Below are 15,554 nucleotides of genomic sequence, written 5' to 3' on the forward strand. Positions count from 1 at the left end.
AGCTACTTCTACTTTTGTCAGTGACTCCCCATTCAAGATAACATACTGTGTCCTCCCCAAGAAATCCTCAGTTCCATCACAAACCTCACTTGGTACCCAATATTATCATACTTCCAGTAATAAGTGTGTTTGTTGTGCAGAATAAAATGCCTTTCAGAAGTCAAGAAACACTGCATATGCCTGATTGCCTTGACCCACAGCTTTCAGGATGTCTTGTGAGAGAAGTGGGGGTCAGATTTCACTTGAGTGATGTTTTGAGAATCCATGTTAGCTGGGATGAGAAAGATCATTATTTTTTAGATACCTCATTCCATTTGAGCTCAAATATTTTTGAAGATTCTACAACAAATGTATTTCAAGGACATTAGATAGTCCTTTTGTAGATCAGTTCAGCTGCCCTTCTTGTACATGTGTGTTACCTGTTGAAAATTTAGGTGACAGGTAGTTCATCATTGCAGGAGTATGTGATAACAAATTCAGACTGAATGAAAGACACGCATCACAGTAAAGTGTGCCTATGAAGTGAATAAACATACAGAGTACCCATCTCTGGTGCCAACACAGGCACATCTTCTCATATGAAAACTATCATAAATGTACATCTTGCAGCTTTTCTTGCAATTTGACAATGGTTCTTGCAGGCTCTGGAGAATGAGTAAGTTCCCATTTCACCACGTCCAAATTGACGAGAGATTTGGTGATCTTAGTGGCCTAGGCAGTTGTTGTACACCACGAAGAGCATGTTGCACTGCAGTAGCCATATGTGGATGTGCATTGTCCCATTGAAACAGCCTGTCACCTTCCAGTCAAAGAAATGGCTGTAGCATGAGGATAACAATCTGTACCATGTAGTGGGTACTGGTTACTTGACCTTGCAGAAACACCTCATGCCACCCCACAGCCTGGAATGGGACACCGTATCGAAGGTGAATGCTCTGTGGAATGGCAGCTCACCATGCCTACACCATACATGTCTAAGTCCATCACTAACATACAGACCTAACCTATTCTCATCACTGAAGAAAATAGAGCCTGTTCCACCTGTGAGTCGCCTCTTCAATGACACCAGGGTAGTCGTGCCAGAGGCACACGTGATGTTAATCCTGCTGCTAGCAGATGGTTCTCAATGATACAGCAGATGCAAAATTTGCCCAGATTTTGTCCCTGGTTGATATCCAGTTGGGTCACCACTTACAGAATGGGTTGATTTTGACGTGCACCTATACTTCGCTGAAGGCCAGTACCTGGATTAGAGGCGTGGAAGTGTTCCACACACCACTGTTAAAAGTAGCTACACACCACTGATGGAGTGTGCCTAAAGTGAACAGCAATCCACTGATGTGGCCATGCAGCTTCCTGCAGGCCTGCAATGTGACCCTGTTAAAAGCTTTCCAGCTGGAGTATATATTTATCGGTGGTGTGTGGTTGTACCCTAGAATGAATGTTGCAAATACTATTCACTGCTGAACTTGACATTTACAGAGTCAAAGCAATGGTGCAGAGACAGACTTCCTGAGTGTCATCTGATTGCTGATGACAGTGTCAACTGACCCATTAACACTAAGACCCATCATTATGCACATATTATACTCTGGTGTCACAGAACACAGCTTTTGACTGTGTTGCATATTTTTTCCTCTGGCACTGTATTTTGATATCCCCCACCCTCTGAGAGTTCCTATGAAAGAAATAGCAAAATTAATACACTGTAAGAGATTAAAGTTGTAAACATGAGAGCTGTCTGAAAAGGACCCTCTGTTTTTGTGCATTGCGGAAGTAATGGGGCATATAAAACAATCTTTACACTGAATTTTGCAGTAGGTCAGTGTGTTTAAAGATGAGATAGCAAGAAAGTCATACTGACTCATGTTTGCCTGTTAAAGACAAGCAATTGAAATTCCCACCAAATGTGAAATAGATTCTGTAATTTAGTTTATACTAATAAAAGAAAATCAGAGCTGTTAAGTAATCACAAAGTTAGTAGTGTATGTAGATCAAATGTGATGAGTGATGGTATGTGTATCAGTGTTGTTGTGTATTTGAGAGAGGAAATATGATTGTTCATTATGATAAGAGGAGTGTCTGTTTGTGGTTAGCAATTATCTGGTACAGAAAATTGGGAGAAAAAAATTCTCAGGACTAGAGTTTCGCAATATCTCAGTTGCTGGATAGTTTTCAGCAGATTTTTTGGAGTGTGTTACCTGAATTTGACACCAGAGATCGGGTACCAGAATTTATGTACTTGTTGGATTCCAAACTCTCAGGTGCTAAAATTTTATGTAGTGGGAATTTATCAATTGGTTAATAGATATAGTAAATGCCTAAATCTGAAATTCAACCCATGTATAATTAACAAATTTCTGAACATGAATTTTTGTTGTACTAACAGCTGTATAGCTGACTAAGTTTCTTGTAGTTATATTAGAAGTTTTGCAATAGAACTTCACTGCAAAAGTAATTGAGATACTGTGCCCTACTTTTTAGCATGGAAATACATGTTAATTACTATCTAAATATTTATTACATACTAATTTAGATGTTTGCAGTTTTAGTTTGTACTAATTGTTGTATACATCTCTAAAATGTGCTTCACAACTACATTTGAATAAGCAGGTAAAGCTTTCAAACAATGGAAAATCCAGGATGGAATGTAACAATATTATGAAAAGGGAAGTTGCTACTAACAGTATAGTGAAGATTCTGAGTTGCAGATAGGCAAACCAAAAGGCTCTCACAAATAAAGCTTATGGCCATTAAGGCTTTCGTCAACAATAGATATCTCTCTCTCTCTCTCTCTCTCTCTCTCTCTCTCTCTCTCTCTCTCTCTCTCTCTCTCTCTCTCTCACACACACACACACACACACACACACACACACACACACTGTGTTTGTTTTGTTCCTTTCTGTGACTCAGGTAAAGTTTTCTATTTACTGTGACAGCTAATTTGAAGGAATGGTAATAGGAATATCATTCTTGTAAAAGCATCAGTTTTTATAACACTAACCTTCTCAATATGAACATGTTGAAGAATGGTTCTATGAAAGATGTGTAGAGGAATTATGGACAAAGTTTAAGCAGATTGTAAATCTTGGTCTGGAGTTATGTGTCTAGTAAGTGGATAAAGAATGGAAAAGACCTATCATGGTTCAGTAACAAAATTCAGAGGATGCTGAGGAAGTAGAGAGGCTGTTGCACTCTCAGTTCAAAAGGGAACACATTAAACAAATGCTGACAAGTGAAGGTTAGTAGAGATTTTTGCGTCTGTGAAAAGATCTATGAACAAAGCATTCAACAACTACCACTGTCACACCTTAGCAAAAGATCTGGCAGAGAACCCAAGGAAATTCTGGTCTTATATAAAATCACTGAGAGGGTCTAAGGCTTTCAATCTGTCCCTTGTTGATCTGTGTCATGTGGCAGTTGAATAGCAAAATGAAAGTTGAGGTTTTAAATTTCATGTTCAAGAAAACATTCATACAGGGAATCACACAAACACATCATCATTTGACCATTGGACAGGCTCCCACATGGACAGCATAGTAATAACCATCCCTGGTGTAGAGAAACAACTAAAAGATTTGAAAGCAAATAAATCAACAGGTCTGGATGGAGTCCCAGTTCGATTTTACAAATACTACACTATGACATTGGCCCATTACCTAGCTTACATTTATCATGAATCTCTCACCCAGCACAAAGTCCCAAGCAACTGGAAAGAGTCACATGTGACTCCAGTATATGGGAAGGACCATAAAAATTACAAACCAATATCCCCCCTTCTGTTTGATGCAGAATCCTTGAACATATTCTCAGTTCGAACACAATAAACTTTCTTAAGATTGAGAAGCTTGTGTCCATGAATCCGCATGGTTCTAGAAAGCATCGCTCGTGCAAAACTCAACTTGCTCTTTTCAGTCATGATATACTGTAAACTATGGATGAAGGGCAACAGGCAGATTCCATATTTCTAGATTTCGTGAAAACATTTGACATGATGCCCCATTGCAGGCTGCTAATGAATATATGAGAATGTAGAATACATTCACAGTTATGTGAGTGGCTCAAAGACTTCTTAAGTAATAGAACCCAGTATGTTGTCTTCGACATTGAGCGTTCATCGTACACAAGGGTATCGTCATAAGTGCGCTAGGGAAGTGTGATAGGATCGATGTTGTTCTCTATATAATAAATGATTTTGTGGATGGGGTGAGCAGCAATCTGCAGTTGTTTGCTGATAATACCATGGCCTATAGTAAGGTGTTGAAGTTGAGTGACTATAGGAAGATGCAAGAGATGTAAACAAAATTTCCAGTTGGTGTGATGAATGGCAGCTAGCCCTAAATGTGGAAAAATATAAGGTAATGCAGATGAGTAGGAAGAACAAACCAGTAATGTTTGGATACAGTATTATTAATGTCTTGCTTGACACAGTCAAATCATTTAAATATCCGAGCGTAATGTTGCAAAGTGATATGAGATGGAATGACAGTGTGAGAACTGTATTGGAGAAGGTCAATGGTCAACTTCATTTCATTGGGAGAATTTTAGGAAAGTGTGATTCACTTTTAAAGGAGACCGCATATATGTCACTGGTGTGAACTACTCTTGAGTACTGTTCGAGTGTTTGGCATCAGTACCAGGTCGGATTGAAGGAAAACATCGAAGCAATTCAGAGGCGGGTTGCTAGATTTGTTACTAGTAGGTTTCAACAACTTGTAAGTGTTACAGACATGCTTCAGGAACTCAAATGGGAGTACCTGGAGGGGAGGTGACATTCTTTTCAAGAAACACTGTTGAGAAAATTTAGAGAACCACATTTGAAGCTGATTGCCAAACAATTCTACTGCTGCCAACATGCTTTGAGCATAAGGACCATGAAGATAAGATACGTGGAATTAGGGCTTATACGGAGGCATATAGACAGTTGTTTTTCTCTTGCTCTATTAACGAGTGGAATATGAAAGGAAATGTCTAGTAGTGGTACAGGGTACCTTCCACCATGCACCATGTGGTGGCTTGTGAAATATCTATGTAGATGTAGATTTAATATTGCTTACCATTTAGTCAATGATCAAAACTATACAATGTTGAATAAATCTTTAAATGATACACAGTAAAAGGAAAAATGGCTTGAATATGATATGCCTCATTTTACTCTGTCATTTTACTGAATTGAAAATTATGTGATATTGTTTCCAAGATCCTGTATGTTTGTGTTTTACTCTTTATTTGTTGTGTAATATTTCAGCCTGATGCATATGCTTCCTTGTTGTAATTGTTGCAGTACACATATTTCAAATTTTTATGAACAATTTGCCTTGTGGATGAGTCACTCAATCAGGATAGGCGCTAAATTAGCTTCAAAACCAGGACAATTATACTCTGCAAGCAAACACATTAATAATCAAACCATTGTGGGCCAATTTAAGAGTATTGGAAGAGTGTTGTGACCTTAGCATTATTGTTTTAAGTAATCGTTTTTGCTGTTGTATGGCAGTCATCATGTCTTTAAAATTTGTTCCACCAATGATGATCATGATTGTAATTTAAAATTTGTTGCTGTTTTCAGATATAATCAAAAATGGCATTTTGCTCATGGAGGGGTGAAGAATATTATCGAGATCATTTTGAATCAGGTAATGTTACAACAAAGAATTTAAAGCATTGTGTGTGTGCAACTTCTTGTTGCAATATTTCTACTTACTTGTAAGGTCATTTAACAGTGGTCTTTTTTCGTTATTTGTTACAAAATGCCTTAATAAAATGCTGAAATATTGGAAAGAGAGAAAATTAGGTAAATGAAACCATAATAGCACTTTGATCTTAAGTAAACAAATTATTTAGATAAGAAGACCATCCATTACAACATGCCAAAGTATGAAAATGTGTAGACAAATAAGAATGGAAGATTATAACTTAGAAAAGTTTTATTAATTTGGGCACAAAGTATAAATACAGGGTCAGGAAAATAAAAGTGGCCTGAAGGAGTGGATACGATTGGACGTGAATGTATGCATATAACAACATTCCATGATGTGCACACCACATGTATGCCTGCAATGTGATCCATACCAGTTCAGAACATAGTGTGGTTTATGTCAATGTGAGTGGAGCGGTGCAAAGGAGATAATAGTACTCATGGTGGAGCAGCAGATGTTCATTGTGGAAAGTTATGTGACAACAAAGTCATGGAAATGGTATGGTCAGTTGTTTGCTGAGAAATTTAATGGAGTCAGTGCCAGCAAAGACTGCTGTGCAACACTTAGTCCAAAAATGGTATCAGAAAGAATCTGTTTTGAACAAATCAAAGGCATTCGAAACATGCCCAGAACTGCTAAGAAATGAATGATGGCCACTTTAAAAATATGGCTAGTACTGTATTTCCTTTCCTCTGCTGCGTTTTTTCCCCCTGGGACTCCTTTTCCTGGGCCATTTTCATTTGCCCCACCCTGTATAATGCTAGATTTGATTTGGGAGTTTAGAAAGAGAGCCAAGGTACCCATAATCTTCTGTTGTTTCCACAGTGGTCTTTAGTCCAATACTTATTTTACTTTTTTGTGTCTGGAGCTGTTACTTTTTCGGCCCAATAATGTGCTAAGTTAAAAGCTTCAGGCCTACTTAGCCAGAGATCATCTAGGAAGCAACGTGCAGGACAATTTTGGCATGTTGGAAAATGCTCCATGTTTTGTATTTCTCCACATTTGTACTTATTTTCATCAGGTTCTAGTAGACCCCATTTTGTCAGATTAATTTTTACAGCACCGACACCGTACTGATACAGTTAAGCATTTTCCATAAACTGTAGCTTAATTCAGCACAACTTGTTGGATGTTCTGAAATGGAGTGGCCGCGCATGGGGTTTCATCCAAGGTGTAACTAAGGAACTGATATCTTGATTTTAGCTTTTTAATCCATAAAGACTACCGTCTAGTGAATGATGCTCATAAACTATCTCTTTGAGCTACTTGTTATGTTCATGAGCTACCTTAAAAGACTTGCGACTGCTGAAACCTGAAACTTTGTGGAGCTTTTCATTGGAGTGGGCTTCATGCACCCTGTTACTAGCCTACAGGTTTCATTAAGAATTATGCTGAATTTTTTTGCATGCACTGATCTAGACCAGACAGAGCACACATACTCAGCTGTGGAAAACCAAAGTCCTGAAGCAGTGGTTCTTAGCACAATACTGCCAGTTAGGTTTTTAAGGATATTATTCCTTGCAGTTACCGTTTTTTTGTTTTATTTTTCACAATGATGTTTGTATGTGAGGGACCTGTCAAGCATCACTCTGAGATATGTTGGTTCAAGGGTAGATCATTTGCAGTTAATGTGCAGCCTTCTATTTGCTAGGCTTGTGTGCGAGTGAAAAGCACAAACTTCCATTTTAGTGGGATTTGATTTGAGGGAGGTATCATTGTAATATGTTGACACACTTTAGGTATTCTCCAACTGTGCCTCTATTTCTTCAAAGGTTCTTCGCATTCTGTGATACCCAAATTGTCAGCATAGAGAAAATGTCTCATATCTTTGGGTATTGGCTGATCATTTGTATATATTCTGAACAGGATGGGAGCTAGAAGAATTCCTTGAGCAAGACCATTTGCTACTTTCTCCAGAGACTTTTTTTCTCCTTCCAGAGTGATGTAGAATTGTTGGTTGTGCAGTAAAGATTCTATAATTTTTACTCACTGATGATCCCTAGTAATATCATAGTGTGTGAGTAATAGTTTTTGGTGGTTTACTGTATTGTAAGGCAGCATTCAATTGATCAGAGCCAAGTCAATTATTAATTCATTTTTGCATCCTTCCTCCAGTGACTAGTTTGATGCAGCACACTAAACTAGTCTATCCTGTGGAAGGATCTTCATCTCTGAATAACTACTGCAAAATACATCTGTTGAAACCTATTTACTGTATTCAGTTTTGGTCTCCCTTTACAATTTTTCAATTTTTCACACCCAAATTTGTCTCCATTACCAAATTGACTAGTCTGTGATGCCTCAGCATGCATCCTAGCAAACAATCCCATTTTTTAATCAAGTTGTGCCATAAATTTCTTTTCTCCACAATCTGGTTCAGTACCTCATCTTTAGGTATTTGAGCTACACATCTAGTATAGCATTACATTTAGTTTCCTAAACTTCTTATCATCCACATTTCACTTCCTTGCAAGCCTGCCAGCTAGACAAACACCTTCAGAAAATACTTATTACTGGCAACACTTTTTTTTGTATTAAATGTTAACAAATTCTTGTCTTCATAAATTCTTTTCTTGCTGTTTTCAGTTTGCATTTTATATCCTCTTAACCTTTAAGTAATTTTTTCTCATTTAATTCCTATTCTGAATTTCTTCTTCGTTTCTTTTACTGTGTGCTAAAAGTACAGACTGGATAACACTGAAGGGACATTCAAGATGTATAAAAATATATTACTAACAAAGAATTTAATATTTATATTTGAATGAACCCCTTTTCCCTACTTTCATTGTAGCAGTTTTTCTCTTTTGAGTAGTTGGTATGGAGCTACACATGGCGCAATGTGTGCTTAATTGTACAGATGATGGTTAGCACGGATAAATTTTGAAATACTCAACAGTAAAGACTGAAATAAATTCATCACCAAACTGCATGCTGTGTGATTCCAGACAGTAAACTGGTAATATCCACCATACCATGTCTACATCTACATCTGTATGGATACTCTGCAAATCACATTTAAGTGCTTGTTCATTGAACAATCTTCACAATTTTCTATTATTCCAATCTTGTATAGAAAGATATAGGTGTTAGTTCTTTCCCTGCACTATACAAGCTCGGATTTCCCCTGTTTTATCATGGTATCATTTATCCTTATGTAGGTCAGCACCAGCAAAATATTTTTGCATTTGGAGGAAAAGCTGGTGATTGGAATATCATGAGAAGATTTCTCTGCAATAAAAAACGCCTGTGTTTTAGTGATGTCCATCAAAAATCCTGTATAATTTCAGTGACATTCTGCAATAATACAAAACTTGCTGCCCTGCTTTGAACTTTTTCGATGTACTCTCTCAATCCTATCTGGTAAAGATCCCACACCATGCAGCAGTATTTTAAAAGATGGTGGATAATCGCAGTGTAGGCAGTCTCCTTAGTGGATCTGTAACACTTTCTAAGTGTCTTGCCAATAAAACAAAGTCTTTGGTTAGCCTTTGCTGCAACATTCTCTAAGTGTTCCTTTCAATTTAAGTTATTCATAATTGTAATTCCTAGGTATTTAGTTCAATTTACAGCCTGTAGATTTGACTGATTTGTCATGTAACTGAAGTTTAATGAATTCCTTTTAGCACTTATGTGGATGACCTCACACTTTTTGTTATTTAGGGTCAGTTGCCAATTTTTGCACCATACAGATATCTCTTCTAAACCATTTTGCAATTTGTTTTGATCTTCTGATGACTTCACTAGTCAGTAACCTAAGACAGTTGCTCAGATTGTCTCCCAAATTGTTTATATAAATGAGGAACAGCAAGGGGCCTATAACACTACCTTGTGGAATGCCAGAAATCATTTCTGTTTTACTCGATGACTTTCCGTCAGTTACTATGAACTGTGACCTCTCTGACAGGAAATGACGAATCCTGTCACAAAACAAAAGATATTCCATAAGCACGCAATTTCACTACAAGCTGCTCCTGTGTACAATGTCAGAAGCCTTCTGAAAATCTAGAAATATGCAATCAATACGGAATCCCCTGTCAATAGCACTCAAAACTTCAAGTGAGTAAAGAACTAGTTTTGTTTCACAAGAATGATATTTTCTAAATCCATGTTGACTGTGTGTCAATAGACCATTTTCTCTTAGGTGATTCATAATGTTTGAACACAATATATGTCCCAAAATCCTGTTTCATATATGTTAATAGTATGGGCCTGCAATTCAGTGGATTACTCCTACTACCTTTCTTGAATATTGGTGTGATCTGTGCAACTTTCCAGTATTTGGGTATGGATCTTCCGTTGAGTGAACTGTTGCATATGATTTTTAAGTATGGACCTATTGCATCAGCATACTCCAAAAGAAGCCTAATTGGAACCAGAATGGAACAGAAGACTTGCTTAATTAATAAGTGATTTAAGCTGCTTCACTACTCTGAGGATACCTACTTCTATGTTACTCATGTTGGCAACTGTTCTTGATTCAAATTCTGGAATATTTACTTCATTTTCTTTTGCGAAGGCATTTCAGAAGGCTGTGTTTAGTAGCTGTGGTTTGGCAGCACTTTCTTCGATAGTATCTCCATTGCTGTCGCACCAAGAAGGCATTGATTGTGTCTTGCCACTAACATACTTCACATATGACCAGAATCTCTTTGGATTTTCTGTTAGTTTTTGGGACAAAGTTTTGGTGTGGAAACTATTATAAGCATCTCACATTGAAGTCTGCACTAAATTTTGAGCTTCCATAAAAGAAATATTCTCTGATGGGAAAAAACAGATAATTATACTGTGTGAGAATAATTGCTCGAGCATGTAAATAGAAGCTTAAGCCTTGCGCTTTGATGGTGGAGACATTTATTAGTATCTTCCCAATAATCCACAAATATCATTACAATATTCTTAATGGTCAAAATGGTGATCTCAGTGCTGTAAGAATGCACATGCCCCACTTCTTGATCGAACCAGAGCAGAATATATCATAATTCAGTTATTAATGCCATAATGGGCTCTGACCAAATGATGAGCGGCAGAGAGAACAATATGCACTGAGCGCAGAAGACTGCTACCGCACAGACAATAGCTACTCTGGAGAACAGTAAACTCATAATATAAACATGATATGCCATATGGTGATGGGGCAATGAAACAAAGCCAAACTTTCATATGGGACAAGAAGTTCTGGGAAGGTTAGGAGTCCTTCAATGACAACACCCACATGGGATGCAAATTGACACCACAAATGGATGACTTGGTGCAGAAAGTGCATCATATTGTGAATGAGGTCTAACAATTAATTGTTCAGATGATTGCAGTATGCACAAAAATGGTGCCAAAAGTCCTGATGAGTGAAATGAAGGAGCAGCGTTTGTTGAAGTGCCAGGATTTGCATGAGTGTTACAAAATGGACTCAGAATTTTTGGACAGAGTGATCACAGGGTACAAGACATGGATTTTTGAGCATTTTCCAAAACAAAACATCAGAGCAGTGAGTGGCACACTAAGCAGTCCCCTCACTTGAAAAAAAGCAAGGGTGAGCAAATCATAAATTAAGGCAATACTAAATTTTTGACTGGAAAAGTGTGGTTCACAGTTAATTCATGTCACAAGAACAAACAGTCAACAAGGAGTTCCACTGTGAAGCACTGGAGTTGTTGCACTTCAGGATTCAGCGTTTCCAAAAGGAAATTCATGATCTTTGGATTGTGCACCATGACAACATGTTAATTGACACTGCGCTTATTGCCTCTGAAATGCTGGCCAAAATGGGTATGGCAATGCTGCCTCACACACCATACAGCCCCAATCTGGCACCAATGGACTTCTTTTTGTTCCCAAGTATCAAAAGAAAGCTGAAAGGAACTCAGCATAGGATGCCGGAGGCAGTAAAAGCAGTTTCGACAATGCTGTGAAGGAGATTCCCATTGACAACTCCGAGGGCACCTTCAATCATTGAAGCCTTGGCAATGGTGCATCAAATCAAGGGGGAGAATACTTTGAAAGGCACTGAAAAGATTGCAAACTGATAATGAATAAATAGTTTTAAAAAATTTCTGGGGACTTTTGTGACATATCCTGTATACATCTGATCTTAAAGAGTTTGCATGTTTTGCTATATAGATCTATTTGTTGTTGTGTACAGATCATTTGATGTTGTTTTCATTCAATATTATATACTTTGACATTGACAACAATTCCTTTACACACAATTACATTGCTCAAGACTGGATACCTTCACTTTCTGGAATCTTACAACTTGCTTACCCCTTCAGGCATATCTCAAGGGAAGTTCATGGTAAAGCACTGAGTCTACAGCCCTGAGTTACATTATTGCTATAATAATTTGTGTTTACACTTGTTTTGAATATAGTAAATAAAAAAATTAAATATTGTCAGGTGAAGCAGTGAACATATTATCAAAACATTGCAACTAATTTTGGTTGCCTATCAACACTTATTGTAGATGCACTTTGTTTCAGGTATTTCATGAAACTGAAAAACTTAGTAACATAATAACATAATTATTGCTTTCAGCGCATAACACATGTGCATGAGTGTTATGTATTATGTTCATTTTGTCTTGATATAAGTGGAAGATTAGTAAAGTTTGAGTACATTTGCTGGCAGCATGGAAGAAAAAAAAAAAAAAAAAAAAAAAAAAACCATCTTTCGTATTATTGTATTATTCTTCTGATCTTGGAGACAATAGTAGCCCAACTGTGACATAAAAATAGTGTCAGCAATATTGATGGTGCAGTGAATGATGAGACAGTATGTGGAGTATTGGGATAAGCGAAGTGAGTATCAGCCAAAGCTATGAGGTGAGGCAGTCAGCAAACATCCTCAGAGATGAAGAAACTGGCTCAGAAAGGCGTCATCCAGCAGATGATGGCAAAGTACATGAAGCCTTCAAATGTTACAATTACAAAATAAAATCAATTTGCAGCAGTGCAAGGGAATGGATTAATACACAGCAGAGGTATTTGTGAATGATACTGTTCAATTCACAGTAACTATCATCAAGAGAATTTCAAAATTGCAAGATAGTATCTTTAAGATCAAAATCTGGTTCAGTCCACACAGCAGTTCATACTTGTGTCACTCACACTGTTCTCATGACACATCTACATAAAGTTCATGATACACGCATAATCACTGTTTATGCATCACTGTTCCACACTGTCTACACATAATTGCATACCCACTCATTTCAAATGAATTCATTGGTTCATTGACTTGAATGCATCACAATTAATCTTGACTGTCCTGAATCACACTAGAGTTCAGTTACTCAACTAGAACACAGTTTCAATTGCTATTCCAAAAAATTAATATAACTGTCTTTTTACAACCTTTCTGTAACATCTGCTTGGATGACCTATTACGGGTCCATATCCTTGCCTAACTCCAGCAGACATAAGCATAATAATTGGCATGAGGAATCATCAAAGGCAGAATGCAGTAGCCCTTCACTACTCATCCCCTTGACATGTCAAACTAGAACCAAGGCAATGAAATTTCTGCACTAGTGCTTCCTGAATTTGAAACTTGACAAAAAACCATGTAACTGTCAATTCCAAGTTCAGGCAGACAATTCTTATAAAATATTAAAATATGCATGTATGTCCAACAACCTATATTAGGTTTATGGGATGCAAGTAATTTGTTGAATTTAATTTTTGTCATTCATTTCTAACATTCATTTAGTTTAAATATGAATATAATAAAGGGAAACATTCCACGTGGGAAAAATATATATAAAAAAAGATGCTGTAACTTACCAGAAAGAGATAATAAAAAACACTCAAACACACACACAAATTTCAAGCTTTTGCAACCCAAGGTTGCTTCATCAGGAAAGAGGGAAGGAGAAGGAAAGATGAAAGGAGGTGGGTTTTAAGGGAGAGGCTAAGGAGTCATTCCAATCCCGGGAGCGTAAAGACTTACCGTAGGGGGGAAAAAAGGACAGGTATACACTCAGCCACACACACATATCCATCCGCACATATACAGCCACAGGAACACATATGTAAATTTTACATATGTAAATTTTACATATGTATGCCTGTGTCATAACATACCATCAAGAACTCATAGTCCAGCCAGTTAAAAATTTATCAGGACAATTATTGCCCACATTATGCCCTCAAGTCAAAAATTGAGTGAAAAATATTTTGCATCATTAAACATAATCTCAATCTTTTTACTTTTGTCTACTTTAGTCCCTGAAGGAAAGACATTAAGACCTTTTATTGAAGTGGTACTCAACTATGAAATACTTTTAAAGCACCAGATAAGGAGATATCAACATTACATGTTTTAGTATGGGCAAACATGGTGTAGGAAGTACATTCATGCAGGAGGCTGTTATCTGTATGCTGCACTGAGAGACAGTGATCCAGTTTCAGTGTCAGTTCCAGTCCAGCAAATAACTTAAAGCATGAGTGTCAGACAATGAAATCAGTCTCTCTTACTTTTTTGTCACTTCTTATAGCATATGTCATAAAAATTCTCTCATATCAGATTTTATTTTATTATTAAATTTAATTCCTTGAACTTATGATTTTATTTAAAAGTTACGACTTTTTCATGGCTAATTGTTTCTCAAATGCTAGAATTCTAATGTTTTCTAAATACTTTTTGTTGCACAGGAACTTATGTTTGCTCAGAATGTGGGTATGAACTTTTCACAAGTCTGTCAAAGTATGAACATGAAACACCCTGGCCAGCATTTACCCAGCCTATTCATGAAAACTCTCTATCAAAAACTCCAGAAATTGGACGTCCATTGGCCTTGAAGGTAAGAACACATTGATTACATGTTAGTTTCTTGCTCTTTTCATTTTTAGGTGGGTTGCAGGGGTGAGGAGCATGATATTCATCTGTAAGTATTTAAATCAGAGTAGTATCATTTAGACTGTGGTGTTAAGAACATGTGGGGGGGGGGGGGGGGAGGGGAGGCAGAGAAATGAATAAGGGAAATATTGGGTTCCCAACCTGAGAATAATAGACCAAAATGGAGACAAAATCAAACAATGGAAAACCCAGGCTGGAATGTAACAATATCATAAAATGGGTAGTTGCTACTCACCATGTAGCAGAGATGCTGAGTCGCAGGCTAAGTGCAACAAAAAGACTGTCACAAAATAGTAGACATGAAAGACATAATGAAGTCCAACACTGAGTTTATAGGAGCAAAGTGGATCAATTTAGAAATAGTGCAGAAATGTAATTATTATATACAGTAGTGGGCTTTTTGTGCTTGTTCATATTACAGATAAGACAAAGCTAAGAAACAAGGATAAATTTAGATGTTGTGACACACAAAAGATGGATTCTGTAGTGAACGACATCAGGAAAATGATAAAGAGACACAGTTTGATATATAGAATGTGCAAAACACAAGTTTTGTGGGTAGTAGCATGGTGAGACATTCCGTAATTCATGTAGAATGGTGTATCCTTCTGTGAGCATTGCAACATATTTTCATGCAGCTTTATGTGTAGGCAGTTCAGATTTGAGGACAGAGATGATTACTAAATGATTTAAGGGGTGAAAGTGCAAAACACAAGATCAGCAGGTGGGAGAAATGTGACACCATTTATCACAAATGTCTGGAATGATATTCCTACTGCAATCATGTGCGTAGATAATTCATTTTACAACATGTGCCAAGACCAAATTTGATGAGAAAATTTACCTATCTTTGGACAAGTCCCAAAAAGTCACAGGAATTTTGTGTAATGGTAGTAAACCACTCGTGGCTGCCCCATAAATGAGAAAGATATGGAATTAATGGCAGTGCTTTAAAATGGTTAAAAGCATGTTTAACAGAGATAAAGCAAAGGTTTGTTGTACCAT

At 37.2% G+C, this 15,554-nt stretch overlaps 1 long non-coding RNA gene across 1 annotated transcript in view; it reads left to right on the top strand.

The window, feature by feature from the left end:
- LOC126334971 (uncharacterized) overlaps positions 1–15,554 on the top strand; it is a 109,911-nt gene that overhangs the window by 41,689 nt on the left and 52,668 nt on the right. Inside the window, exons 2-3 of the long non-coding RNA XR_007564793.1 lie at positions 5,570–5,636; positions 14,345–14,493. This is a non-coding gene — a long non-coding RNA (uncharacterized LOC126334971). The remainder of the gene's footprint in view (positions 1–5,569; positions 5,637–14,344; positions 14,494–15,554) is intronic.

Source organism: Schistocerca gregaria, chromosome 2, assembly GCF_023897955.1.
Source record: "Schistocerca gregaria isolate iqSchGreg1 chromosome 2, iqSchGreg1.2, whole genome shotgun sequence".
In the NCBI taxonomy this organism is placed as follows: domain Eukaryota; kingdom Metazoa; phylum Arthropoda; class Insecta; order Orthoptera; family Acrididae; genus Schistocerca; species Schistocerca gregaria.